Source organism: Pristis pectinata, chromosome 42 (assembly GCF_009764475.1).
Source record: "Pristis pectinata isolate sPriPec2 chromosome 42, sPriPec2.1.pri, whole genome shotgun sequence".
Classification (NCBI taxonomy): Eukaryota; Metazoa; Chordata; class Chondrichthyes; order Rhinopristiformes; family Pristidae; genus Pristis; species Pristis pectinata.
The window spans coordinates 1295873-1323806 of NC_067445.1; the positions used below are offsets into that span (position 1 = coordinate 1295873).

Sequence of the window (27934 nt, forward strand, 5' to 3'; positions counted from 1 at the left end):
GATACACGTGTTTGTGCAGGTACTGAGTAGTCGCAACATAAAGTCAAATTGTTGGGCAATGTATATCGGGGTGTTCAAATATTTGTTTCTGTAAGAATAGTTTACTGATTGCCAGTTCATGGAGTGGACGACGTAGGGCACCCACAGCAATACGAAATTAGCTGACAGAGCAAACAACAAAATCATTGACTTTCTCCGGTTCTCCACCTCCGGATCCTTCTCATGCTCATTGTTGCTCCGTAGTCCCCGGCGGACTCTATTTGCCCCAATTATATGTCTGACGGTTACAGCATTTAACAGCAGAATTAAAGAGATTGGTACTAAAGGTGTAACGATACTGTCAAATAACTCGTATGCTCTCCAGACAGATGACGAAAAGTATTCAGCTGTAGCGACGCAGCGCCATGGCACATAATCAACGATAACGTAAGGCTCCACTGTGAAGTAAAATGGAACACACCTCAGACAGCTCACCGCACCCACTGTTGCTGTCACCACAGTCGCTGTTCTTTCAGTACAATATTCTCTCCGCAACTTTTGACAGCAGATGGCGATACAGCGATCGGAAGTCAAAGCAACTGTCAGCCAAACGGAGCAGTCCATTGCTGCCATCCTTAGGACAAATGCCAGTGCGCATATCGGAGTTATGTGCAGGAAATGAGCAAAAAAGTACATATTATTCACCTGCTCCACTATAACAGCAATGACAACCACGGTCAGGTCTGCCGCTGCCATGGCCACCAGGTAACGTGTGACGCATCTAGAGAGACCACATCTTCCACGGAACAGGATCACAATCGCCGTTAAGTTAACTGCAGGTATGAAACATGCAGAATTAATTCCAAACACGATCAAACACATATATGATCCACAAGGTTAAACATATTGCCTTTGGCCACAGTTGGAAGTCGTTGCTCAAGTATCCAGCCCACCTGCACTTCTCATAACTGGATAGTGATCAGACTGGAACTCCGTACACGGGAGAGCGGGTGTGGATCTGTGGGGTTAACTGCAGAGGTGATCAGTTGGGATATCCACACAGAGCATCCTAACACAGACCGGCAGATTTCACAGCTGGAGGGGGTGCTTTGCCTTTCATCGAAACAGGTACGCGTTTTCTTATGTTTGGAATATTTACCTTCGATCGGATTTTTTAAAAAAACTGAAGTAGATCAGTCTGAATCTATATATATAATTTCAAAACTGCAAATATAAAAGTGAATAAAGCACATAATATTCAGATATGAAATAAGCATATTATAGCAAACGTAGAAATTAAATGATAATTATATGCATTTCTCAATTGTCCTGGCATGATTTTGGAGGGGTGGATTCCCAGTTTAAATTTCGGGAGTTTCACATACAGTGTATTCCGTCAATCGACACCGTGTGCAGATTAGTAGAGAACTGGGGTGGAGGTAGGGGGCGGAGGAAGAGTCAAATCCGGTAGGTTCCGCTCCTCAGAGAGTACCGTGGATTTATCAAGGTTATGTGGACCCAAACCATGTGTTAATGGGAGTCGCGGAACGTCACAGATTTCCTACGGTCCAGGTGGTACAAGCCGACACAACGTCATCGACTCTTCCGATCCGCCCCAGGTTTTTTTGGAGAACAATCGGCGAGTTCCAGTGCACGAGGGGCGGGGGAGGTGGACAGAGTTACGAAATGAGCTGGAAGTGAGCTTCGGCCACTGGCCCCCAGAAGGCTCTGTAATGAACTGAGTCGAGAGCTTTATCTGGGGCAACATACAAAACATGCTGCAGGAACTTAGCAGGTCAGGCTGCATCAACGGAGGGAAATAAATAGCCGACGTTCTCGGTCGCTACGCTTCATCAGCTGTGTCTGCGCCTCAAGTTATACGTCAGACTTGGCTCGGGCATCCAGCGAAGCCCTTTAACGTGAATGGGTTTGGGGACCTGCGGTGAATGCAGCATGGAGCTGATGGGTATATGGACTTAACTTCAACTTACGCAACTCTACACAGAACAGATAATGCTGGAAGTCGTCATCCTGCCAGGAAGCATCTGTGGGAAGAGAAACCAACCCACGTTTCTGGTCAGTTACCCTTGCGCAAAATTCATAATTGCAACGGGATAGCACAGAGTTTAAGTATTACGTAAAATAATGATGTTTCACTGTCCATCTTCAAAATTAGTTGTGTTTGATCTCTTGAGAAGAGACAGTTGGAGAGAGTGGAACAGGACGTCCGTCGTAAGGAACAGTCCGAATGCCATTGATAGGTCCGGATCAGGTTCTCATTGTTCGTAGTTGGAGGCTGCGTCGCCGCTCACTGACCACTCTGTCTTCTTAATCCAACAAAGCATCGACACCTCGGGGACGTGCGGAGCCGGACGGCCGCACAACAATGGCGGGTTGTAGGTTCTGAAACCGATCAGTCCCCGAAAATTTCCATTCCGGTATTAACTATTCAATCAAAATTGACAGCACATTAAAAGCAATGGTATGGAATAAGTCACAAGAAATTCAGTAATCTGCTTAAGCCTTGCAATAAAGAAAACATAAATGAATGCAACCTGGGAATTTGAACGTTAATAAGATGTAATATTAATCATTGACTTTACACTCCCATCTCTACAAGAGGAGAACACTAAAGCTTGCACGGGTAGGACATATATTCAATTGCGCAGACATTTCCAGAGACACCTTTTAAAGACTGACAACTGTTCCGACTCAGAGAATCACAACTGCAAAAAGGAAGAAGCAGAAATAATTGGGTAAAGTAAGTGCATCATCACTCACCCATTTGAGTCCATCAATGGGACACCAGTGCTGACACAGAAAATAGATCTGTAATTGTGCACAGATTGCCAAATAGTATTTCCGGCAGGAACATATAAGAAATACTCAACACTAAAGATCCCCGAGAACTTTGGATACGTAACTGGAACTGCAACTGAGTCCAGGAGTTGCGGTCAAAATATATTACCCATATTTTGGTGTAATATCTTCATCAATGTGAATATGTACAGTCATTGCACTGTCAGCTTAACTTATGTTATATCCCCCTCCCTATTTGAAATGACACTGACGTGTGCAGAGACGTTCCACTTCTGGTTCTCTCACGTTGGGAAGAATGTTACTTGGATCCAAGCAGATCAAGGGGAAAGCTGGACGGGTGTGGCGGATGCAATAGCACCTTTTAGCCAACTTACCCGCATTTAGAACAGGGCTTATAACTCCAGGAAGTAATCGGAGAGCGGCTGAGCGGTTCTGTCTTCCGGATTGTCCAGTATTGGGTCTGAGGTACGAACTGAGGGAAGTAACACGGGGATCTGAGAGAAGGTGTTAGTTCCTGACACACAAAAGTCATCTTACAACTGAAACCATAGATTTTAAATAACCCGGGGAAAGTGCCGAAGAGGAAAGAAAGACTTTTCACATTGATGCAGAGGCTCTTGGACTGGTGTATGAGGAGGATTAATTTAAATCCAAATGGAAGTCATGAAAGCCTAGGCTCCATAAATAAACTGGAACACCCTTTGATGGAGCTACAAAATGGCAAGGATTATTTCTTTCTTTGTTGCAAAACAATCCTTCCCAGCTGATACAAGTTTAGACATAAGAGAATAAACCAAAATGATGCACACGATTACGGAACACTGCAGCGAAATTATCAATGCCCTGGATACAATGGTAACAGGAAGAGGGATCCAGAGTAATACCAGCCAGATCTATAGCTTACCAGGAATACCAACCGCTGCAAGTACAGGATAGTAAATGCTGGCTATGTAGTAAATTACCGGATATCCCATTGTCTGTGTGCAGCCGCGGAGGTTTGAACTAAACTTTCCAAATCCACATTTGTTGGCAATTGATTTGTGATGCTCTTATACAGCAGAGGGAAGATCATCTGAGCCAATTAGTGCGAACATCTCCTCAGTGGCATTAGCTACGACTGACTGAACAATGCTGATACTGAACTACTTTTACCAAAAAAAAAATCTCTGTCCAATACATTTCGCTCCTCTAGGGATATTACGAACAATTGTTTGTTTAGTCTGATAGAGGGGGTGTTGTAAGTTCAGTTTCTGTGCTACGAACTTTCAACTGCGTAATCTCGAGTTTTGTCTGATCAATATTATTTACAATATGATTCTTCGTTTCAAATAAGTTTCAATCATTACATTAAACTCAGCCCATTAAATCGTAAAATTAAGGGAGCACAGATTTGCGGTGAAATGAAAGTTATAGAATGCGAAATGTGGAGGATTTCCGCTGCCGTTTTGTCTTCCGTGTGGTGACAGTGCTGCCAGCCATTGTAGCTTGCGGGTGAAAGTTAAAACAATGAAGATCTGTTCTATTCCTTGTCTCCAAGGCATCAACGCATCCAAACAGACATTTGAATCGCCCGTGATAACATAAGGTCTGTTTTAACGGAAGCTACGGGTAGTTTTTAGACGGGCTGTAGGTTAATATTTCTCAGTATCGAAAATGACCTTTCAGCCAGAACAACCACACTTCTCCCACTGACAGACCTGATCATCTCATCTCGCGTTCTTGGTACATACTCCCGTCCCACAAGGTTTACATCGTTTCGCAGTAGTTATAGAAAGGGTGAATGGATGGTCGAAAAATCAAGGTACAGAATTGAGGTAAAGTGGATTTGAATATCATAAGACTGGATCTGTCAAATGTGGACTGGAGGAAGCTACTTCAAGACAGGTTAATATCGTACATGTGGGACTAATTCAAAGGCGCAACAATGAGCGTTCAGATCCGACGTGTTCCAATGAGAGTGAAAGGTACCGACGGCACATCCAACATTCCCTGCATGTCAAGGCGTATGGGAATCTAGGAAACAAATTGAAGAATCACGCAGCAGGCACAAAACTGCAAAAACAGGGGACAGTCTTTTGGAATACAGCAACTGCAGGAGGCACCCAAAAATAAATAAGCAGGGCAAAGGTGTGGAACGAAATGTCACTGGGAGACGAGATTAAGAAGCCGCCGAAAACATTTTATGAATTTATTAACAGCATAGTTCTGACCAGGGTAAGAGTAGGGCATTGAAGAGACTGAAATGATAATATAGTTTCAATACAGAGGGTGTGGGTCTAGTACTAAAACAACTTACTCTCTCCTGCAGTCAGGAAGGACATGGCATTGGTGTAACATGCAGGCGGCGATATATTGTTTACAATACATTGCATTGTCCATGAAAAACAGCAGAGATACTGAATGTTCTATAAAGCTTAACTGTTAGCAACTCGTACAGGACTTGATTAGAGGTTTCCCGGACTGTTATGGGAAACAAAGGGTAATACCCGGTGTCCTGACAGCATTCTAACTATGGGTACAGTTGAGGTGCTCGGTGATATCAGGGTAGTGCCGGCTTGAATACCTGAGTCGCCCATTCTTGCTCACATTTACCATGTCCGTACATGAGGCGTTCCACTTAGTGCCACCTCTGACGCAATTGCTAATCCAGAGAAAATACCAGCTGCCCTCCGCAATCATCTCCCCTCCGGCCCATCATTGTTGAAGCGCATCCTCTCTCACCCACTGTATCCCTCTCCATAAAATCTCCTCACCCTTCTTCATCCGCACTCTGCCCTCACTCGGTCCTTGCCAGACATTCCCTTCTCATTCCATTCTCTTCCCATGTCGAGTTATCAACTCACGCATGGAACTCTACTTCAAAGGTAGTTTAACTACCTTCAACTGCCTTACTGGACAATGATTTAGTTTTCGCGATGCGATACAAGCACACAGCTGACAGATTCACTCAGATCCAGTCAACTGTTAGTTTTGCTTCTGTATCGTCTGGAATGTCTGCACGTCTTCTCCTCTTTTTCACAGTTAAGTTGTCATCGTTTGTGATCCGGTGCCAACGAGAGCGTGGTCTGCCCAACTGCATGCCTCGCTACCAGGCGGTGATGGATATGGCAGATTCGCTGACTTCATCACAGAACTAGCTTTTAGTTTGAAAACTCAGATGTATTTCCAGGTCTATACTTGTTCAATATCCTCACTCTGTTTTCTCATTTACTTCCTGAAGTTTGCGTCCACTGCGCTTTCTCTCTGTCACATCTTATTTTGTGATTCAGAAACAGAAATAATATCCCTGTGAAGTCTGGGAACTCACTCCCAGAACAGAAAGCCAATTCAAATCGAAGGACTGCTGTTGGGAGGGAAGGGCCGCTTTCTTTTGCCAAAGAAACATTCAATTTACATTTCCTTTGTAGGTTTTCCAATGTACTAAGAACTTCTGTGTGATGAACAATTTTGATTTTATTTTACCAGCACAAGAACATTGCTCGCAATAGTTCCTTACTCCAAAGATCCTGGGACTGTTTGGAGAGTTGAGGTTCCAACAGAGGAGCCGTGATCTCGGTGATTTATGAAAAGGAGTATATTTTTAATTCTTGAGTACTTCTGACCCTGATTTATTCGCTCGTATACACAGCGAACCTTTGCGCCAGGACCCTGTGTAATTCCAGTGAGATGGGTTTGCTTTTACCCCCGAATGTACTGGCAATAACGAACAACACGCCTCTTGGCTACCCACTTGCTTGCTGACCCTGAATGTTTTTTTTAGTGATTAACGTAAAAAGGGCACCCGGGTTGTTTGACACCGACGCATTTCAACCTCTCACCTTGAGATAAAATCCTGTTTCTAAACATCAAATCGTAATATTATGAGGAATACAATTAGAAACACATCACCTCCGCCGTGCCGTCGCCCATTCCTTATGGCTGGGGATATCTCCATGAAGCCTTTCCGCATCCTCGTCACAATCCTCACTGACACCAAGTTTTGCGGTCTCAGCAAAACCGTATATGTTGTCCATGAAAGTCAAACAAACTTCAGATCCCGGAAATCTGAAACAAGAACAGCAAATACTCAAACACTCATCAGGTCAGGCAGCATCTCTGGAGAGAGAAACGGATTGAACCTTCCAGGTATTCGGCCCTTCAGTGAGCAAACTGACGCGTTATCGTTTTTCCTATCTCCACAGATGCTGCTCAACCTACAAAGTGTTTCCAGCATGTTCTGTTTTACATTGTCCGTGGCCCACTGATCCAAATCATTGATGCAGATTGTGAAAAACTCGGGTCCCAGCAACGATATCTGGTCAGGGCATCCTAACCGGGTAATGGACCAGTTATACCCACTTCCTTTCTCTCTGGCGTAGTCGTCTAACGTATTGAGCGATTAACTGAAATGTTGGTAGTTCGAGCCCTCCCAGGGACTCTGACGATCTGGTAACTCATGTTGAGTATGCAATGTCAAATGGGTAACATCGTGCTATCCAGAGGCCGGAACTGACGACTGCTTGTTACTTTATTGTTTCAAAAACATGCTTTATTCACTGCAATATTACGAACACAGGCACTTCTTTACATTCGTTTTGCCATCAAATCAATACATGGACGGTGACTTTGAATTCATAGCAACACTCGTGAAGAATCAATGCGTTGTTTCCTCTTTAAGCAATAAGCCCCCGATGAAGTGTGCAGCTGTTGCAGTGGAACCAGCCCCCCAGTGCCGGTTAGCGGCAGACCGCTGCCTGACTGAGCTCATGTGGAGTTATTCTTGTCAATTCTCCAGAGTAGGTCCGGATTATCCATTCACGTTCACTTAACGTGCATGCTAAATAAAATAACCTCGTTGAAATTCACCCAAATGGGTTGTTGAACTTCCGGACTTGCCCAGTGCAGTGTTGTATTTTCATTCGTTTTTGGGTATGTATTGCTTCAGGCTGAGTAAAACAATCTGAATAGAGGTCACGGAAATGAAATAGTTGCTCTCAATCTCTGACCAACGATGCGAATTTCCATCGTTTTATTTGAGACTGCTGTACAGTATTAAGTTTAACGGGAGTATTTCCTTCAACCGCCCCTGCCTCGATGTTTTCAACAAACACACGAGGTGCTTTATTCAAGAACAACTAACTGGTCTTAAGCTTGGCGTAATATCCACGGCTCAATTGTGAGTGTGATCACTGGCATCGCACCGGCCCCTCCTCTCACACGGCAGTCTCTGATCCAAACACAATACTGACAAAGGGAGTGACAGGTAGATTTCTGGACACCCACGGCCTCAATGGTATGGGGAGAGATCTGGAACAGAAGTCCGAAATTATACGCGCAGCCATGCAAAGATTTCATGGGAAAGCAGGCTTCAATTTCCGAATTAATTCAGTTCCAATTTCCAATGTGTTACCTTTTCTGTCGTGTGGTCAGCGGCAGACACTCAGGAGATCACTAACTTATAAAACTCCTGCCTTGGGTCAGGAGCGTGGCACAGCTGGAGAGCGAATGATTTGTACAAGTGAGGCTCCGGGTTCAATCCTCCGCTGATGCACGTGTATGATACTGATCTACTCAGTGTGTCCAAGAAAATTATTTCATTTGTAGCGGCTAGCTACACTACTATAGAATAAAGACACGGAGTCTCTTGATTGGAGTCAGAAGTCGATTGATCGACAGGGATGCGGTGCGCCTTTTAATACCGAAAGTCTTCCCGCGCTTGAGTTCCTGCGGTGACATCACGTGCGGGTCACCTGACCTTCCCGTGCGCGGGCTTTCCTAGCCCAACGATGGATAAGAAGGAGGGCCCCGCGCCATCTTGGGTAGGGGCCTCCGACGACGCTCGCGATCTCGGGAGCCGGTTCGATGCCGGTAAGGTGAGTCTCCACATATTACGCAATTAATAACAATTCGTTACAATGTTCTCCTAATCGCATTTCTTGTATCCGAACTGCTGCTCCTGGCAAAAGCAAGTGGAAAACTCTTCAATAAAACTTCAGAGCTCTCAGCCACGACCACAATTTGAAAGTTAAACCTGCTCATTCAATCCAGGAAACCAATACTTCTTAAGATAGAGAAACCAAATCATCCTTCCCACCCCCACAGCTGTTACGAAGCCCTGTTGACAATAAATTCAGTGTATGTCCTTCGTCATGGTCCTTGGCACCATTCAATTTTCTGTTACAAATTCCCTCCATCAATTTCAAAATCTCCTTTTTATGCTCAATATCAAACAAGTTGCATGACGTCACGATAGAAGCAAGCTTTCATCCTGTGGTAAGGCACATTTTTAACTCATTCAACATTCTCACGCCCAAGATTCTTTACAATATGCTGGATGTTTAAAAGTTGCAGATGAACAAGGTAGAATATGTAATTCCATTATTCTAAATCGATTACAAAGACTTTACTGTCTTCCATCAAACCACAATTCCATTCCAAGCAGCTGTCCTTCCATCTCCAGAAGTACAGGGAGTGCACGGACTCCCTGTACTTCAATTTCATGCCGTTTGCATCTTGTTTTGTACCCAGTCGGTTCTACTGATAGTTGGCACTTCCGAAGATGCTCAATTAGATTTGAAGTGTTTACCTTACCCTAAGCAACAAACGAGTGGCGCAAGATAAGTTAAGAGAAACATAATTCCAGCTTTTCATGAAGATATGCCGAATTTTGACCACAGTTACCCATTACGAAACAAGAAAACACACGTGTATACTGCATTTGAGGACATCAAAGGGGTTGGCATAACCGAGCAATGTTCGAGCTTCAGCTAATGATCTCACATCCCCAAGAGACAAGTATAAAGGAACCCTTGATACTTCGTTATTCCTGAGCATTCTGCCACGGACACGTTGCTGTGAGAAGGACAGCAAGAGTTAATTCGACAATGGTTATATTTCTGCAGACCTCAGATGCTGACAATATGAAAAAACAATACAAAGCAACAAACAAACAAAAGCAAAAACAGAGACCAGAAAGAACAAATATCGGAATACACGAAAGTTTGTATTTTGGTAGACCAATTGTGTTTTTGTTTCCGCACTGGGGATTTATCAACTGTGTGTTTACTATATGGAAATCCGGTAAATTCCTGATCACATTTTAATTTCTGAGTTTTTTTATCAATCACAATGGACAAATCTCCTAATATGCTTGTCAGTAATACTGCAATGAAGATAATAATTTAATCGCTGTTGCCTCATCGACTGAATGAGTTTTCCGGACTGATAGTAATCAGTAATACAGAAGAATTTTAAAAACAACTGTGTTGTACGCCACAAAAAAAAGACTTATAACTAATTGTTTTAAAGATGATGTAAACAATAATTGGATTTACATTTTATTTGCACAGCTCCCCTTTAACGTAAACACATGTTTGACTCCATTTTTCAGCTCCTCCCTAAATTTCCTTCTGTCAGTCCATAGATACACGTGTTGGTGCAGGTTCTGATAAATGTCAACATAAACCCACCTTGCTGCAGGATATAGATTGGTGTGCTGATATATCTGCTGTCCAGAAATAGTTTTCGGTTCTCCATTTCATAGAATTCAAGACATATGACATCCAAAATAACATGAAATTGACTGATAGAGCGAACAACAAAATCATTGACTTTCTCCGGTTCTCCGCCTCTGGAACCTTCTGATTGTCGCCGCTGTTCCGAATTTTCCAGCGAACTCTGTTTGTCTCTATAATTCATCTGACGGTTGAAGCATTAGACAACAGAATTAAACAGATGGGTAATAACGGTGTTGTGATACTGTCAGATAACTCGAAGGCTTTCCACACGGGTGACGTAAAATATTCAGCCTTCGGGACGCTGCGCCGTGGAAACACTGCAAAGTAAACTGGAAAAGCCTTGGCACAACACCCCGCACCCACTGTTACTGTCACCACAGTCGCTGTTCTCTCGGTACTATATCGATTCCGCAGTTTTTGACAGCATATGGCAAGGTATCGATCGAAAGTTACAGCAACCGTCAACCAAACGGAACAGCCCCTGATTGCCACACTCAGGGCAGCTATCACAGAACACATCGGAGTGACAAGCAAGAAATTAGCAAACACATAAAAATAATTATACTTCTCTAATATAACAACAACGACAACGACCGTCAAATCTGCTGCCGCCAAGCCATCAGGTAGCGAGTGATGCATTTGGAGAGACCACATTTTCCGCGTGACAGGATCACGATCGCTGTGAAATTAACTGAAATAAAGGATAAAATATGTCATTGACTACCAGCTGCCCCAGATTGGTCAGTATGACGTTATGTGTGTGATTTAAATAGTACGCCGGATCGGGCCACTGTCTGGAGTCGCGACCTGCGCTGAACGAGATTGGCTGCGACTGGACGATCAGACTGACACTCCGTTGGCGACATAAAACTGAGATTTCGCCTTTAACGCCCTGAAGTCAACCGAATGGAAGTAAAGCTGGAGGCCAAGAGGAAGGTGCCCTCCGGAGGTTCTACTAAGTAGTGAACAGAGGGCCGGATACAACGCCCAAACGGTGAGGGCATCGAGTGCAGTCCCCATTGATGGGGTTCGCCTCTTGCGGGAAAGGTACAAGCAGTGGAGAGATTTGTTTTAATTGCACATTAGACGACGTAATTGCACTTCTTTCAATGAAGTTACTTGATTGGCTTCGCATTGAAATGAAATCCTTTGATAATCTATCTGCAAAAAGTCTTAAATGAATTTCATTTGATGAGAGGAGATAGTTGGAGACCACGGGGGAAGCTCTCTGACCTCACGAGTTGCCAAAAGGCTCTCTCTGTTATCTGGGGACAGGGAGACAGATCATCGAGTTTAAACTGAGCCGTCACTCTCTGACCCATCCACCTCGAGGAACGGAGATACCAGCGAGGCGTCCCAATGTGGGGAGCTGCAGGAAGGAAGCGGTCATCGTGCGAACGGGCACTGCGCGAAACCGAAAAGTTGGTGTTGCCGGGACAGGCGATACCAGTGAAACAATGATGGGAAATGAACATGTTCATAGAAAATCTGGAATTATTTGAAAACAGTGCCTGGACACAAAGGTCCACATAACCAGTAGATACTTGGTTAGCTGGTAACATGGAAAACGGGAAAAGAAGCACACAATAAACAGGATGTTAAAGGCAACAGGACACAAGTTATACACCCTCTCCTTCATCTGAAGGTCACGCGGAAATGGACAAAGAACATTTTGTGGGGAAACGGCTGCAGGCGCTGCTTTGAGGACAAAATTGTTCTTGTTTATAGAAACACATATAAATAATTCACTGACAGAACTATTAAAAACAAATAATTATTCATTGGATTTATTGCGTTTTTCCGCTTTTACAGAGGACCAACGTAAACAGGTCATGTTTATTGAAAGAACACTAGATGGCAGTTACCAAAACAACATAAAGAAATATTCAAAAAAATATAGGTACTTCAGAATGACGGTAACGTATTTGGACTGTAATTATGAAGAGAGCTGAAATGACATTCCCACCATTCAATCTTGAAGCACATGGATCGCGTAGTGACGGTACAATGATACATCCCTCAGTTCGTGATGGCCGCAGAGGAGAAACCTCATTTCTATGGACAGACAGGAAAAGCTGATAATAGTTTCGGGTTCAATCGAAGGCTGCCATGTATAGTTTCTCCTACTCCTTCAGTAAAATTTCACGGTTTTCCGAGGGAAATTGTGCTAGGACTGTCGTGGCCAAAAATGCATATAACGGCACAGAGTGGAAAGCTGGGAAACCACACACGCATCTGAACCGGTGAGTCCTGGCTGCCTTTGACAGGAGGATACGTTGGCGAGAAATCTCACTGACTGTGCGATTTGTAAGAATGTGTAATGTTCGTGGTATTCGGCGGTATTAACAAAAAGAAAAGTAAATGAGCAGTTCACGCTTAGATTATAGCTTATGTTACGGACTAGGTAAATATCCCTTTAAGATAGAAAATGGTAAATGGTAAACTTGTAGATGGTCCAACTTCATTTCAAGATTCTCCAGGATATTTTGTTTTTTTTTAGTTTCGATGGAACAATATTTGGTCTAAATTAGCTTTACTCAATATCAACATCAGGCATTCTAGAAACAACCATCATATCATATACGATGTTCACAACTGAATCTCTCTCATAATAAGGCTTCAGCATGTTTACATTGACAGAGTTGTGTTTTCTTGCGTCTATCTGGTATTTTGATTATACATGTCAAATCAGGTACTCGGGATTCAATAATATATGGTCCAGTAAAACGAGATTGCAATGGATTTTTCTGGCTAGGGAAGAATACTAACACCTTTTATCCCACTGCAAATGTCTTGGGCCGAGCATGTCTGTCAAAACATGCCTTCATTCTCATCTGGCTGGTTTTCATATTCTCTCTCGCCAGCTGGCAGACTCTCCATCCGAATTTTAAATTTTCGGACGTAGTCCAACACACTCAAATGCACTTCCTCTTTAACCCATTGATCTCTTAACAATTTTAAAGGTCCTCTCACCCGGTGTCCAAATGCAAGCTCAAACGGACTAAATCCTAATGACTCCTGTATTGATTCTCTAACGACAAACAAAAGTAAATGAACACCCTCGTACCAATCCTTTGTGTTTTCAAATCAATAAGTCTTCAGCATATTTTTGAAAGTAGAATGAAAATCTCCAGAGCTCCCTGAGATTCTGGGTGATATGCAGGTGATAGAATCTGCTTTGCCCCCAGCTCATAGACTAGCTTGTTAGAATAAATTAGACTTAAAATTACTGCCTTGATCAAATTCGATTTTTTTTGGCAAACCAACCAATAAAAAAATTTGAAAGAGCTTTTGACACGGTCTTGGCCTTAATATACCTAAGGGGTATTGCCTCCTGAAATCTAGAAGTTGCACGCATCATGGTTAACAAATACTGATTTCCAGCCTAAGACTTTGGCAATGGGCCAACACAGTCCACAATCACCTTCGAAAAAGGTTCACTAAAAGCAGGAATAGGTTTCACCGGATCCATAGGGGGTCTTTGATTTGGTCTACCTACCACCTGACATGTGTGACAGGTTCGAAAAAACATCATCAAATCTTCTCTCAAACCAGGTCAATAGAATTGTTTCAAGATCTTCCCTACAGTTTTATTCACACCAAAATGACCACCCAAAGGCATACTATGGGCCAGATTTAAAATCTCATTCCTATAAACTTTTGTAACCACAACTTTATGAATAACTTCCCATTAACAGGGACATGAGGAGGCCACTATTTCCTCATTAACACTCCATTCTTGACATAATATCCAACTGTCACATTTTCAATCTCATCAGATGGGAGTGCTTTTTCTTTCAATTCTGTAAGCTCAGGGCCTTTCGTCTATTCCACCATAAATTCTTTCCTCGACAAAGACAGATCTTTAAATTCAGGCTCAATACAAGGATTTTGATCCTCCAGTGAAGACAGAAAAGTCTCAGATAAGGTATCATAATTTTCTTCCTGTTTGGGGCTGTCACACGGAACAACATCAGGCTGCACAGTACTATCGGCCTTGGCTGATTCTCTAGCTCTAGCTCGAGTCACCGCACAGGATGGGTAAACATCTGGATCATTCTCAGACTCATCAATCCTTGGTTTGTTCGTTAACCCTACCACAAGGACAAATTCTCCATCCGCAAGGCCATTCCCCAATAATAAAAAAATCCTTCCACTGGTAAACTAGGTCGTACCCTTATCTCAACAGGTCGTTCTACAAACTTTGACTTTAAAATCATCTTGTGCAAAGGGACAGACATGGTGTCAACTGTAACACCTCGCACTAGATTTACCTCACAAGTGTCAGTTTCTTGACTAAAATTTAAAACAAGAGAGATTGGCAAGACGAAGTATCTCCTAGGATTTTCACTGACACCTCGGGTGACCCAGCATTCAGTGAAACAAAACCCTCTGATACATATCAACGGAATTCCTTTCTCACCTCCTCCAACTTTTCCGCTTTCACCTTTGGCAAGGACTGATCTTTAACAACAACTCCTGAACCTTTTTGGTTTTAATTACCTGAAAACAAGCATTGGGCACGGCTTCCTTCCTTTTCTTCAAAAGGGAACAGTCAGCTATTACATGGCCAGGTTTCTTACAGTAATAACAAGTACGCTCAGCAGGTTTCTCCAGCACTGGCTTCTTTCTTTCCTTCCATTTTTGGATACCTCCCAATTTAATCTCCGGTTTACCTGGATTATCCTTGTAACTCTTTTGAAAGGTTTAGGTGATTCCCATTTGGACTTATGCGTTAAAGCATAATCATCTGCCAACCTAGCAATTTCTTGTAAAGTTTCCACTTCTTTTTCATTTAAATATGTTGTTATTTCAGCTGGGACATATCTTTTAAAGTCTTCCACTAACATTAATTCTGTCAATTTATCATAATCCCCAACTACATTTTTAACCATGTACCATCTTTCAAAACATATTCTCTTTGCATTGACAAATTCCATGTACGTCTGATCTGCAGATTTCTTCAATTCTCTAAATTTTTGTCTATAAGCGTCAGGTACAAATTCATAAACCTTCAACACAACTTGTTTTCCCTTTGTATAATCAGCTGCATCCACAACAGACAAAGTAGAATAAGCTTTTTGAGGTTTACCTTTAATTACACTCTGTAACATAAGAGCCCATCCTTCCTTTGGCCAGTTTGAACTCACAGCAACCTTTTCAAAATGTTGGATTTACTGATCAACCTGATCTTCCTCAAAAGGAGGGACTAATCGTACCTCCCTACTGGCTGAAAACCCATCATCAGAATCAGATTCCAAACCCATTCGCTACATTTTTAACATGCAGCCGCTGTTTTTCATTCTCCTCACTATCCAGATCCATCCTCCTCAATTCCATCTGAGCCTTCCTTTCCTCTGCCTCAGCCTCAGACATCAACCGAGTTAGTTCCCGTTACCGTTCATCCTCTAACTTCAACCGAGTTTGCTCTCGTTCTCGTTCAGCCTCTATCTTTGCCAGTTGCACCTGTGCCTCAGAAATCGCTGGTTCACTGCCAAGTAACTGTTTTAACACTTCCTCCTCAAACACCTTCTTTACCACATAATGGCCAGCTATCAATCTCTGAATATCTGCCTTTCTCATAAATCGCGTTACTGACTCAAGATGTCGCTCTGCCGCAACTTTCACCAATTCAGGCTTGTTCATCCCCTGCAATCCTCCAGGGTTTGTTTTTCAAAAATGTATCCATTGTTGTTGGTTTCCACACACACAAGCAAATTAAAATGAATTTATCAGACCGACCACAATCAGGCGTCCACTAATATACCAATTTGTTAAAACTCAAGACCTCCCTCGTCAGTCTTTGGATTGGATCCCGGATGAATCTCGTCAATCTGGGGAACGATCCCTAACGAGCTCTCAATTTGGCTACGAACCAGCAACAAAAGAAACAGTCTGAGTCATGAGATAAGTGTTAAAAACTACTTTATTAATTACTACTTACGATAATAAGAAAAATAAAAGTAAAAATGTTAGAATGTTGGAAGTAAAAATGTTAAACCTTGAACATTAACCCCAAAAACTAAACTCGTCTTGTGTGTGTGGCAAAGTCCCAAACTCCAAGTCCAGGAATGATTGTTAAAGTTCAGTTCCGCAAGCCATAAGGTGAAACATGAGCAAAGGCTTCTTTAACAACAGCCGGTGTCTGAAGATCAGACACAGATGTAGAGAACATAGAGAGTAATTACTAAATCCAAATGTTCCACGATGCAACCCAAACGACACCTCAGGGCTTAGTCGGTAGTGATTTCCTCACGCCGAAAAGCATCCGAATCGTGGCCGTCCACACAAATAACTGTTTCCCTCTACAGGTCAGCAACAAAGTGAACTTCACCGGATTACTCCCAATTTCCATACGTGGATTGCAGTGACAGACACAGTTATTGTTTCTCATCCATCGATGGAGAAACTCGCAGGCTGGTGTCTCTCTCTCCTTTCTCTCTCTTTCTCCTCTGACTGACTGCGACTGACTTCTTCAACAACGACATTACGTCCTTTTACTTCCGTTGACGTAAGCACGCCACACACACACACACACACACACACACACACACACACACACACACACACACACACACTATAGCTATATCTTAAAGGAACTTTCACATAGGCGGTAACACCATGCACCACCTCATGAAGGAACTCCCGCGTCTGGATGCGTCACACCCTTATCTGCATTAGCTGTCACGTTAAGGATCTCTGCACTTGAAAACCAAGGCTCCTCCACCCTCTTAATACTCATTACAATACACTTGTGCAAGTCAGGGGAGAATTTAACGCACCGATGTCAGTCTCGCCCCGGTCCATGTCCGTCCTTGTATATCCAGCGTCGGCTCCAAACAACCCATAAATACTGAGTTTGCTGGAAATTGGACATGACAGCAAAACGTGCTCTAAAACTCAGCAGGTCACGCAGTGTCCGTGGAGAGAGAAGACAGAAGTGTCTGGTCAATGCCTTATGATAGCAGACGGAACATCAGCATCCCCGCCAGCGGATCTCAGTCTCTCCCACCTGCTGAATCTCGGGTGCTTGGGGAAGAAAACCCGTCGTCCTCATCCGCTATGGACTGTTCTTGACTCCAGCTCACACCAAATGCCCACTGGTGACTGCCGTCTGAAGCGGACGTCAAGCTCTTCGGGTGGATCAGAAAGGAGGAGAAGAGTGAAACCGGCCCGGCAGCCCAGCCCAGGCCACACTGCAGCACCAGCCCCCATCGCCATCGCTCTGGGCGCCCGGTCAGGATCCTGCAGCCCCGTTTCTGAAAGCCCAGTGGGAGCTCCCTCACCACACAGAGCCCAGCGGCCCAGGGAAGCGGCCCTTCACCACCTTCTCCACGGCAGCTGGGGAACGGCATTAACTGATGTCCCTGTTGCTGATGCCCACGGTCAGAGATTGAGAGCAAATTAGGAGGTCTGGGTATGTGGTGACGGGGTGAGAAAACCCCGTCCCTCCCCAAGTGTGACTTCCTCCGTCCAACTGGCCGCCGGAGTTCAGGGTGAAAGGTCATCGGCCTGAAACGTTCACTCTTGTTTCTCGCTCCACAGACGCTGCCTGACGTGCTGAGTGTTTCAGGCAGTTTCTATTTGTAGTTCAGGATCAGTCCTGTTTCTCTGACTCCGGGATCGGTGCTGACCCCGCCTGTCCCGGCATCCACTGATCACAACCGAAGGCCGATGTCCTTCTGTCTGCCCAGCCGCGGGGGCAGTGGTAGTCGTGGCCCGGCGGTGAAGGCGATGGACTAGAAATCCATTGAGGTTTCCCCGCGTAGGTCCGAATCCTGCCGACTACGTGTTTCCAGCATTTTCTGCCTTATATTGTTCGTGACCCCAGGATCGAAATCATTGATGCAGTTTGTGAAAAGCCGGTTCCGAGCACCAGTCCCTCGTCGCCGCGTCCCAACCCGGGAATGAATCATTCCTCAACACACACGAAATGCTCCGGGGAGAAATAAACAGTCGGCGTTTCAGGCCGGGTCCTTTCGCCAGGACAGGCATTCATCCCCGTTTCCTTCAGGGTGTCTCTGTGGCGCAATCGTCAGCGCGTTCGGCTGTTAACCGAAAGGTTGTTGGTTCGAGCCCACCCAGGGACGCTGACGATCCGGCAGCTTTTGCTTTGCGTGTCATCGTCAGCTGAGTAACACTGCGCTATCCGGAGGCGGCCATTCCCTGCTGCTGCCTCAGTGAGCTCAGTGGGAGCCCTCCCTGCGGGGTCTCACGTCCGGGAGCCCGGTGTTCCGCTTCCCTTTCTCCGTCGATGTCCTTGGAACTGACGGACTTGCCGGGACTACTGTCGTGTTTTGATTTAATTTCGGCTCTTCGATCATTCAGTTGGAAGCTAAATGGTTTCGGCCCACGTGGTCTGGGGAGAGAACGGGACAGGGGATTGATCAACCATGATCGCACTGAATGGTGAAGGGCCCAATTGCCGGTGGCATCCCAACTCTCTATGTTCCAATGTCTACGTCTTTTGTTCAACGGGTGAGCCACAGCAAGCAGCGGCCTTCTGAAATTACGAAGCGTCCCTGGGGATTTAGCTCAGTGGGGGAACGCATGCTTTACGTGTATGAGGTCCCGAGTTCAATCCCCGGCATCTCCACGCTGGTGACCTTAATTTTAACGATGCCAGGTGCACGTCCCTGGAACACTTCCGACTGACCTCAGAACGGATCCGGAGAGTAAAATCCAAACCTGATGTGGGCTGGAGCCACAGAAAGCTGGGAAAGTGATATCTCACATGGATAACTCACCTTTAATACGTCCATCGCCAACTGACAGAGATGCGCTTCTTAATCTGACCTTGTCCAATACCAGAGAACATGCACAAGGTGAGAGAGGTAAGTTCAGAAGAGATGTGTGGGGCATTATTTTAGACAGTGTGTGGGTGCATGGGAATGCGCTGCCTGGGGTGGTGTTGGAGGCAAGTACGAAAGGGGAGTTCAACAGGCTCTGAGACAGGCCCATGGATGTGCATTAAATGGAAGGATGTGGACATTGTGCAGGCAGAAGGGATTAGTTTAGTTGAGGATTTGATTACTTATTTAAATAGTTCGGCACATCATTGTGGGTCGAAGGGCCTGTTCCTGTGCTGTACGGATCCATGTTCTATGTTGGAGGAACTCATCAGGTCAAGCATCATATCTGAGAGGAAAGGAAATGTCGACGTTTCGGGTCGACAACCTGCATCAGGATGGTCACAAAGAGGCAAAGTGAGCTGCCGTCCCTTCAACATCGATGGAAATCTGACATTTATTGAGTTATAGTGATAGGAGTAGGAAGTTATTGAGACCTCGGGATTGGACAAAATGAGCCACCACCGGGTGTGGGTGAATCCCTCTGTGTATTGTCCCGCGGGGTGACTAAAGTATCCCCGGGTCATCCCGCATAGCAGCACAGAATGTGCCCTCTGCTCTTTACATTCACATTTGACCCAGAAAAGGCGGAACAGACCAGGAAGAAGAGAAGCAGAATGTCCGACAACCGGACCGCAGGAACAGGGTCAATTAAATAATGTCAAAAGCGGTTATTGCTGAAATGTTGGGAACGGGAATCCGACTGGGACAGAGTACAGACAAAACAGGAACTGTAACGGGATGGGACAGGGCGTAAGGAACACAGGGAGCGGGAGAGGGAGAGGGGGAGAGAGAGAGAGAGAGGGAGAGGGGAGAGGGGGAGGGAGAGAGGGAGGAGATGGGGAGATAGAGAGGGAGAGGGGAGAGAGTGGGAGAGAGGGAGATGGGGAGAGAGGACAGAGGGGTAGAGAGAGTGAAAGAGTGGGAGAGAGAAAGGGGTGAGAGAAGGGAGAGAGAGCGAATAGAGAGAGAGGGAGAGTGAAAGGGGAGGAAGAGAGCGGGAGAGAGAGAGGTGGAGAAAGAGGGGAGGGGGGAGATGTGGAAAGAGAGCGAGAGAGAGAGGGAGAGAGAAGGGGAGAGAGGGAGGAGAGAGACGGGTGAGAGAGACAAGGGGAGAGAGAGAAGAGAAAGAGCGGGAGAGAGAGGGGGAGAGAGAGGGGGTGGTGAGAGAGAGGGATAGAGAGAGATTATGGGAGAAGTAAAGTAGTAAGTGAGAGGGAAGTAAAGAGAAGCAAACAAAAGAAGCAGTGTAAGTCGAAAAGGAACACGGCAAAAATGAAGAAAAGAGGGAATACTGAAAGTTGCACTTTGCTTGTCTCACAACAGAGGGCGCAGAGGAAGTGTGCTGGGCCCATAACCCAGAGGTCGATGGATCGAAATCATCCTCTGCTATTCTTCAGCTGAACATTTTACAACAGGACCCTGTCACGTCACACATTCTTACAATGAACCTTTCACTTCTCTTGGAATGAAAATCTCGCTTTTCAGTATTAAAGATCTTTTAATTCCATCATTTTATGTGGACAGGTCCGGAGAAGAGAACGACCTATTGTGCTTCGATATGGTTCAATACGCATTGCAGGCTGCTGTGAAAGCCTCAGCTCTGCCGTAGAACAGAAAATGCTGGAAACACTCAGCAGGTCAGGCGGTAATCGAAAGCGAGTTATCGTTTCAGTGCCGGGACCCGTCAATAGAACAGGGAAAGAGAGAACAAGTGAATTTTCAGCATCAGAGAAGTGGGAAAAACAAGGGGAATATCTCCGACAGGGCGAGACCAAACACATCACGTGACAGGGCTGTGGGACACACAGGACAGGCCGGCTTTAGTCCTGGAGAGGGGAAACATGGAGCCACAATGACAGACGAGTGACGGCATGAAATGTCCAGTTACGGGACAGGGGGAAGGGCTCTGGAGACGGTCTGAGGAAAGGTTTTTCTCCAAAGAGTGGTTGGTGTTTCTAACGCACGACCTGAGGGGGCGGCGGAGGGAGGAACTCCCACAACATCGATGCAGTGTCCAGGGGAACATTTAAATCGCTAAGGCGGAGCGTTTGTGGGACATGGGCTGGACAACGGGTTTAGCACAGTCGGTACGGACATGCTGGGCCGAAGGGCCTGTGACGCTATGACCCTGTAATACTCCTGCCAGTGCAGAAGCACCGGGTGTAGTTCGTGTCGGAACGCAGGGGGAGTGAGGGGAAGATTGCACGGGGTAAACCCAGACAGGGAGCGAGGGCGGGGGAGGGTGAACACACTGACGTCACTCAGTGTCAACACGTCATCTGGGACATTGGTATCATAGAGCACAGAACAGTTCAGCACAGGAACAGGCCCTTCAACCCACCACGTCTGGCTGAACTCGATGCCGAATTAGACGAAACTCTTCTGCCTGTACTTGATCCATATCCCTCCAGTCCCTGCAGATTCATGTGTCTATCAAACAGCCTCTTAAAGGTTACTGTCGTGTTCGCTTTCACCTCTACACCTGACGGCCCAATCCAGGCACCGATCGCTCTCTGTAAGACACTCGCCACATATATTTCCTTTAAGCTCCCAACACTTACGTTAAGTGCATGCCCTCTAGTATCTCACAATCCAACCCTGGGAAAAATATTCTGACTCACTGCCCTATCTATGTCTCTCATACTTTTACAAACCCCTATCAGATCTTCCCTCAGCCCCTGACGGTCCAGAGAAAACAACCTACGTTCGTTCAACCTCTGCTAAAACTTTATGACCTCCAATCCAGGCAACATCCTTGTAAACATTTCTCCACCGTTTCCAAAGCCTCCACATCCTTCCTGTAATGAGGCGACCGCAAGTGTCATAGTTTGTTGTGGGAATCTGGGATAGAGTGAGAGCAGGAAGCTGCACTGCTCCATTCATCGATATCCCAAGTAAAGGGTGAGGGGAGGCAATTGCTTCCCTGGCCCACTGACCTGCTCACAGTAAACAATAATTAATGAAACAGCAATGGGATCTCTATTACACTCCCCATAAAATTACATGAATGCAGCTGGTTAGCCTGAGCAGACCACGGGCCCCTCCACTTCTGTACAGGGCGAAAACTTGTCGGTTTTAGTGTTCACAAATTCACTAATATTTCCCATTAACTTTGGAAATAAACGTCTCCCCGTCGGGGAATTGAACCCCGGTCTCCCGCGTGACAGGCGGGGATACTGACCACTATACTAACGAGGAAGCGATAGAACGGTGTAGCCCATCTTTTGTCAGGGTACAGGAGGGATCACAGGATCACACTCATGTTAGTTCATTGATTGTAAAACCGGCGCCTTTCAGACGTCCAACTCATTGTGTGACCGGAGGGGTCTCAGGATCTCCAGCGATTCAGTCACTTGTTTTGCTTAAGGAACGGCCGAAGGTGGGGCTCTCATTTGGGGTCCATAGGGTGGGGTTGGAAATAACATTTATAATCTGGATTTATTTTCCCATTTGCTGACGTGAGAGGCAGGAAACGATGTGTCGCCCATCGACTATTTCAGGGGTCGACTCTCACTTCAGTCCGATCCTGGGTGAATAATCACTGGGTGCTGTGTAGCTCCGGTCTGTTGGAGGGTGGCGACATCAATTGGACAGAACAGGGACTGCAGCAGAGTCAGGAGTGACCCGTCAGAAAGCAGCTCGTGGACTGGTGATCGAATCGCAGAGTCAGACAGCACTGGGGACGGTTCAGTACCTGAATCTCCTGCAATATCATGGAGAAATGGTGGTATAGTAGTGAGCATAACTGTCTTTAACCAGTTGATCCGGGTTCGATTCCCGGCCATCCTGATATCGGCATTGTCAGAAATGAACCTCTTACAGTTCAACGGTCTGTACAGAAGTGGAGGGACCGAGTGGTCTACTCAGGCTAACTTGCTGAATTCATGTAGTTTGATGGGTGAGTGTAATAGAGACCCTATTGCTGTTTCATTAATTATTGTTTCCTGTGAGCAGGTCAATGGGCCAGGGAGGCAAATCCCCTCCCTCACCCTTTACTAGGGAAATTCGATGAACAGATCAGTGCAGCTTCCTGCTCTCACTCTATCCCAGATTCCCACAACAAACTATGACACTTGCGGTCGCCTCATTACAGAAAGGATGTGGAGGCTTTGGAAACGGTGCAAAAGTGTTTACAAGGATGTTCCCTGAATTGGAAGTCATAGGCTAGAAGGACAGGTTGGAATAAAACGTGGGTTGTTTTCTCTGGACCGTCAGGGGCTGAGGAAAGATCTGATAGAGGTTTGTAAAACTATGAGAGGCATAGATATTTTTCCCAGGGTTGAAATGTAAAATACTAGAGGGCAAGCACTTAACGTGAGTGTTGGGGAAGTTTACAGGAAATATATATGCCAAGTGTGTTACAGAGAGCGATCGGTGCCTGGAGTGGGCTACCAGGTGTAGAGGTTAAAGCGGACACAACAGTAACCTTTAAGAGGCTGTTAGATAGACACATTAATCTGCAGGGAGTGGAGGGATATAGATCAAGTCCAGGCAGAAGAGTTTCGTCTAATGCGGCATCGAGTTCGGCACAGACGTGTTGCGCCGAAGGGCCTGTTCCTGTACTGAACTGTTGTGTGCTCTATGATACCAATGTCCCAGATGCCGTGTTCACTCTGGGTGACGTCAGTCTGTTCACCCTCCCTCCCTTTCCCTGTCTAGGTTTACCCCGTGCAATCTTCCCCTCACTCCCCCTCCGTTCCGACACGGACTACACCCGGTGCTTCTGCACTGACAGGAGTAATACAGGGTCACAGGGTCACAGGCCCTTCGGCCCAGCATGTCCGTACCGACCATAACATTCCCGACTGTGCTAAACTCGTTGTCCAGCACTTGTCCCACAAACGTTCCGCCTTAGCGATTTAAATGTTCCTCTGGACACTTTATTGATGTTGTGCGAGTTAATGCCTCCACTTCCCCCTCAGGTCGTGCGTTGGAAACACCAACCACTCTTTGGAGAAAACCTTTCCTCAGACCGTCTCCAAAACCCTTCCCCCTGTCCCGGAACTGGACATTTCAGGCCGTCACACCTCAGTCATTGTGGCTCCGTGTTTCCCCTTTCCAGGGGTAAAGCCGGCCTGTCCTGTGTGTCCCACAGCCCCGTCACGTGATGTGTTTGGTCTTGCCCTGCAGGAGATGTTCCCCTTGTTCCCCCCACTGCCCACTGCCCACTTTCTCAGCTGTTGAACATTCACTTGTTCTCTCTCTGTCCCGGTTCTACTGACGGGTCCCGGCACTTAAACGATAACACGCTTTCGATTTCCGCCTGACCTGCTGAGTGTTTCCAGCATTTTCTGTTCTACGGCAGAGCTCAGGCTTTCACAGCAGACTGCACTGTGCATGGGAGCATATCTCAGCACAATATGTCGTTCTCCTCTCCGGACCTGTCCACATAAAATGATGGAATGTAAGGAGCTTTAAACGGGAGATTTTCGTTCTAAGTGAAGTGAAATGTACATTGTGTGAATGTGTGATTTGACAGCGTCCTGTTGTAAAATGTTCAGCTGAACAATAGCAGAGGATGGTTTCGTTCCATCGACTTCTGGGTTATGGGCCCAGCCCGCTTCCGCTGCGCCCTCTGCTGTGAGACAAGCAAAGTGCAACTTTCAGTATTCCCTCTTTTATTCATTTTTGCCGTGTTCCTTTCCAACTTATACTGTTTCTTTTGTTGCTTCTCTTTACTTCCCCTCAGTTACTACTTTATCTCGTCCCATAATCTCTCTCTCCCTCTTTCTCTCTCCCGCTCTCTTTCTCTTTTCTCTCTCTCTCCCCTTCTCTCTCTCTTCCCTCTCTCTCTCCTCTCCCCTCTCTCTCTCTTTCTCCCTCTCACTCCCTCTCCCTTTGTTCCTTACCCCTTGTCCCGTCCCGTTACCATCCCTGTGTTGTCTGTACTCTGTCCCGGTCGGATATTCGTTCCGAACATTTCAGAAATAACCGTGTTTGGCATTAATTAATTGACCCTGTTCCTGCGGCGCGGTTGTCGGACATTCTGTTTCTCTTCCTCCGTGTCTCTTCCGCCTTCTTTCGGTCAAACATCAATGTACAGAGCAGAGGGCACTGTCTGTGCTGCTGTGTGGGATGACCCGGGGATACTTCAGTCACCCTGCGAGACACCCCACAAAGGCTTCACCCACACGCGGTGGTGTCTCATGTCGTCCAATCCCGAGGTCTCATTAACTTCCCACACCTATCAGTATAACTCAATAAATGTGAGATTTCGTTCAGTGTTGAAGGGCCGGCAGCTCACTTGGTCTCTTTGTGACCCTCCTGATGCAGGTTGTCGACCGGAACCGTCGACAATTCCTTTCCTCTCACATATGAATCTTGACCTACTGAATTCCTTCAACAAACAACATGGAACCGTACAGCTCAGGAACAGGCCCTTGGGTCCACAATGGTGCGCCGAACTATTTAAATTAGTAATCTAATGCCCAACTAAACTAATCCCTTCTGCCTGCACAATGTCCACATGCTTCCATTTCCTGCACATCTATGGGCCTGACTAAGAGCCTGTTGAACACCCCTTTTGTTTTTGCCTCCAACACCACCCCAGGCAGCGTATTCCCACGCACCCACCACACTGTGTAAAAAGATGTCCCGCACATCTCCTCTGAACTTACCTCTCTCACCTTGTGCATGTTTTCTGGTATTGGACAAGGTCAGATTAGGAGTCGCATCTCTGGCAGTGGGTGACGGACATATTAGAAGTGAGTTATCCATGATGAGATGTCACATTCCCAGATCTCTGTGGCTCGAGCCCATATCAGGTTTGGATTTTACTCTCCGGGTTCGTTCTGTGGTCAGTCGAAAGACTCTCCAGGGTTGTGCACCGGGAATTGTTCAAAATTCAAGGTCAGCAGCGTGGAGATGTCGGGGATTGAACTCGGGACCTCATACACGTAAAGCATGCCTTCCCCCACTGAGCTGAATCCCCACGGATGCTCCGTAATTTCAAAAGGCCGCTGCTTTCTGTGGCTCACCCGTTGAGCAAAAGACGTCGACATTGGAAGATAGAGAGTTGGGCTGCCACCGGCCATTCGGCTATTCACCATTCACTGAGATCATGGTTGATCAATCCCCTGTCCCGTTCTCTCCCCAGACCCAGAGGGACGAAACCATTTATGTTCCAACTGAATGATGGAAGAGCCAAAATTAAATCAAAACACGACAGTAGTTCCGGCAAGTCCGTCAGTTCCAAGGACATCGCCGGAGGAAGCACACACATCCCGGTGAAAGGAAAGCGGAACACCGGGGCTCTCGGACGTGAGAACCCGCAGGGAGGGCTCCAACTGAGCTCAGTGTGGCAGCAGCCGCCTTCGTATAGCGCAGTGTTAAACAGCTGACGAGACACGCACAGCGAAAGCTGCCGGATGGCCAGCGTTCCTGCGTGGGCTCGAACTACCAACCTTTCGGTTAAGGGCCGAACGCGCTGACGATTGCGCCACAGAGACACCCTGAAGGAAGCGGAGATGAATGCCAGTCCTGGTGAAAGGTCGCGGCCTGAAAAGCCGACTGTTTATTTCCCCCCGGAGCATTTCGTGTGTGTTGAGGAATGATTCATTCCCGGGTTGGGACGCGGCGACGAGGGACTGGTGCTCGGAACCGGTTTTTCACAATCTGCATCAATGTTTTGGATCCTGGGGTCACGGACAATATAATACAGAAAATGCTGGAAACACGTAGTCAGCAGGATTCGAACCTGCGCGGGGAAACCCCAATGGATTTCTAGTCCATCGCCTTAACCACTCGGCCACGACTACCACTCTCTCCACGGCTGGGCAGACAGAAGGACATCGGATGCGATCAGTGGATCCCGGGACGGATGGGGACAGGAACCGATCCCGGAGTCAGAGAAACAGGACTTATCCTGAACTACAAATAGAAACTGCCTGAAACGCTCAGCAGGTCAGGCAGCGTCTGTGGAGCGAGAAACAGAGTTAACTTTTCAGCTCGACGATCGTACACGCTGAACTCCGGCGGGCAGTTGGACGGTGGGAGTCTCAGTCAAAGCGGGACAGGGTTTCCTCACCCCGTCACCACACCCCCCACCTCCCAGTTTGCTGTCAGTCTCTTGCGCGCATCAACAGCAGGGACAGCGGTTACTGCCGTTACCCAGCTGCCCTGGAGAAGGTGTTGCCGGGCGGCCTCCCTGGGCCGCTGAGCTCCGTGTGGTGAGGGACTCCCACTGGGTTCTCAATGACAGGTCTCCAGGATCCTGACCCGACGCCCAGCCAGCGATGGAGATGAGGGGGACTGCAGGGTGGTCCCGGCTGGGCGGCCGGGCCGGTTTCACTCTCCTCCTCCTTTCTGATCCGCCCGACGGGCTAGCCTGTTCGCTTCAGACGGCAGTCACCAGTTCACCCCATTTTGTGTGGGCTTGAGTCACATGGAGTCCAGGGCAGATGAGGACGGCCGGATTTCTTCCCCCAGCACCCGACAGTCAGCAGGAAGGAGAGACTTGAAATCTGTTGGCGGGGCTGAACTGATGTTCCATCTGCTGTCATAGGGCATTGACGTGACACTTCTGTCTTCTCTCTCTACGGGCGCTGCGTGACCTGCTGAGTTTTAGAGCATGTTTTGATGTCATGTCCAATTTCCAGCAACCGCAGTATTTATGGGCCGTTTGGACCCAACGCTGGATATACAAGGGCGTACGGACTTTGGCGAGACTGACATCCGTGCATTAAATTCTCCGCTGTCTTGCACAAGTATATTTTAATGGGTATTATGGGGGTGGAGGAGCCTTGGTGTTCAAGTGCAGAGACCCTTAACGTGACAGCTAATGCAGAT

General features: G+C 46.5%; 4 non-coding genes across 4 annotated transcripts; 2 read left to right on the forward strand and 2 right to left on the reverse strand.

The window, feature by feature from the left end:
• The first annotated feature begins 18003 nt into the window (after nucleotides 1-18003).
• Nucleotides 18004-18085, forward strand: trnas-aga (transfer RNA serine (anticodon AGA)). Its single transcript has one exon. It is a non-coding gene; the product is annotated as a tRNA-Ser (tRNA).
• Nucleotides 18086-18312: 227 nt separating this feature from the next.
• trnan-guu (transfer RNA asparagine (anticodon GUU)) lies at nucleotides 18313-18385 on the forward strand. Its single transcript has one exon. It is a non-coding gene; the product is annotated as a tRNA-Asn (tRNA).
• Nucleotides 18386-22273: 3888 nt separating this feature from the next.
• On the reverse strand, nucleotides 22274-22345 carry trnad-guc (transfer RNA aspartic acid (anticodon GUC)). Its single transcript has one exon. It is a non-coding gene; the product is annotated as a tRNA-Asp (tRNA).
• Nucleotides 22346-26822: 4477 nt separating this feature from the next.
• Nucleotides 26823-26904, reverse strand: trnas-aga (transfer RNA serine (anticodon AGA)). Its single transcript has one exon. It is a non-coding gene; the product is annotated as a tRNA-Ser (tRNA).
• Nucleotides 26905-27934: the final 1030 nt, after the last annotated feature.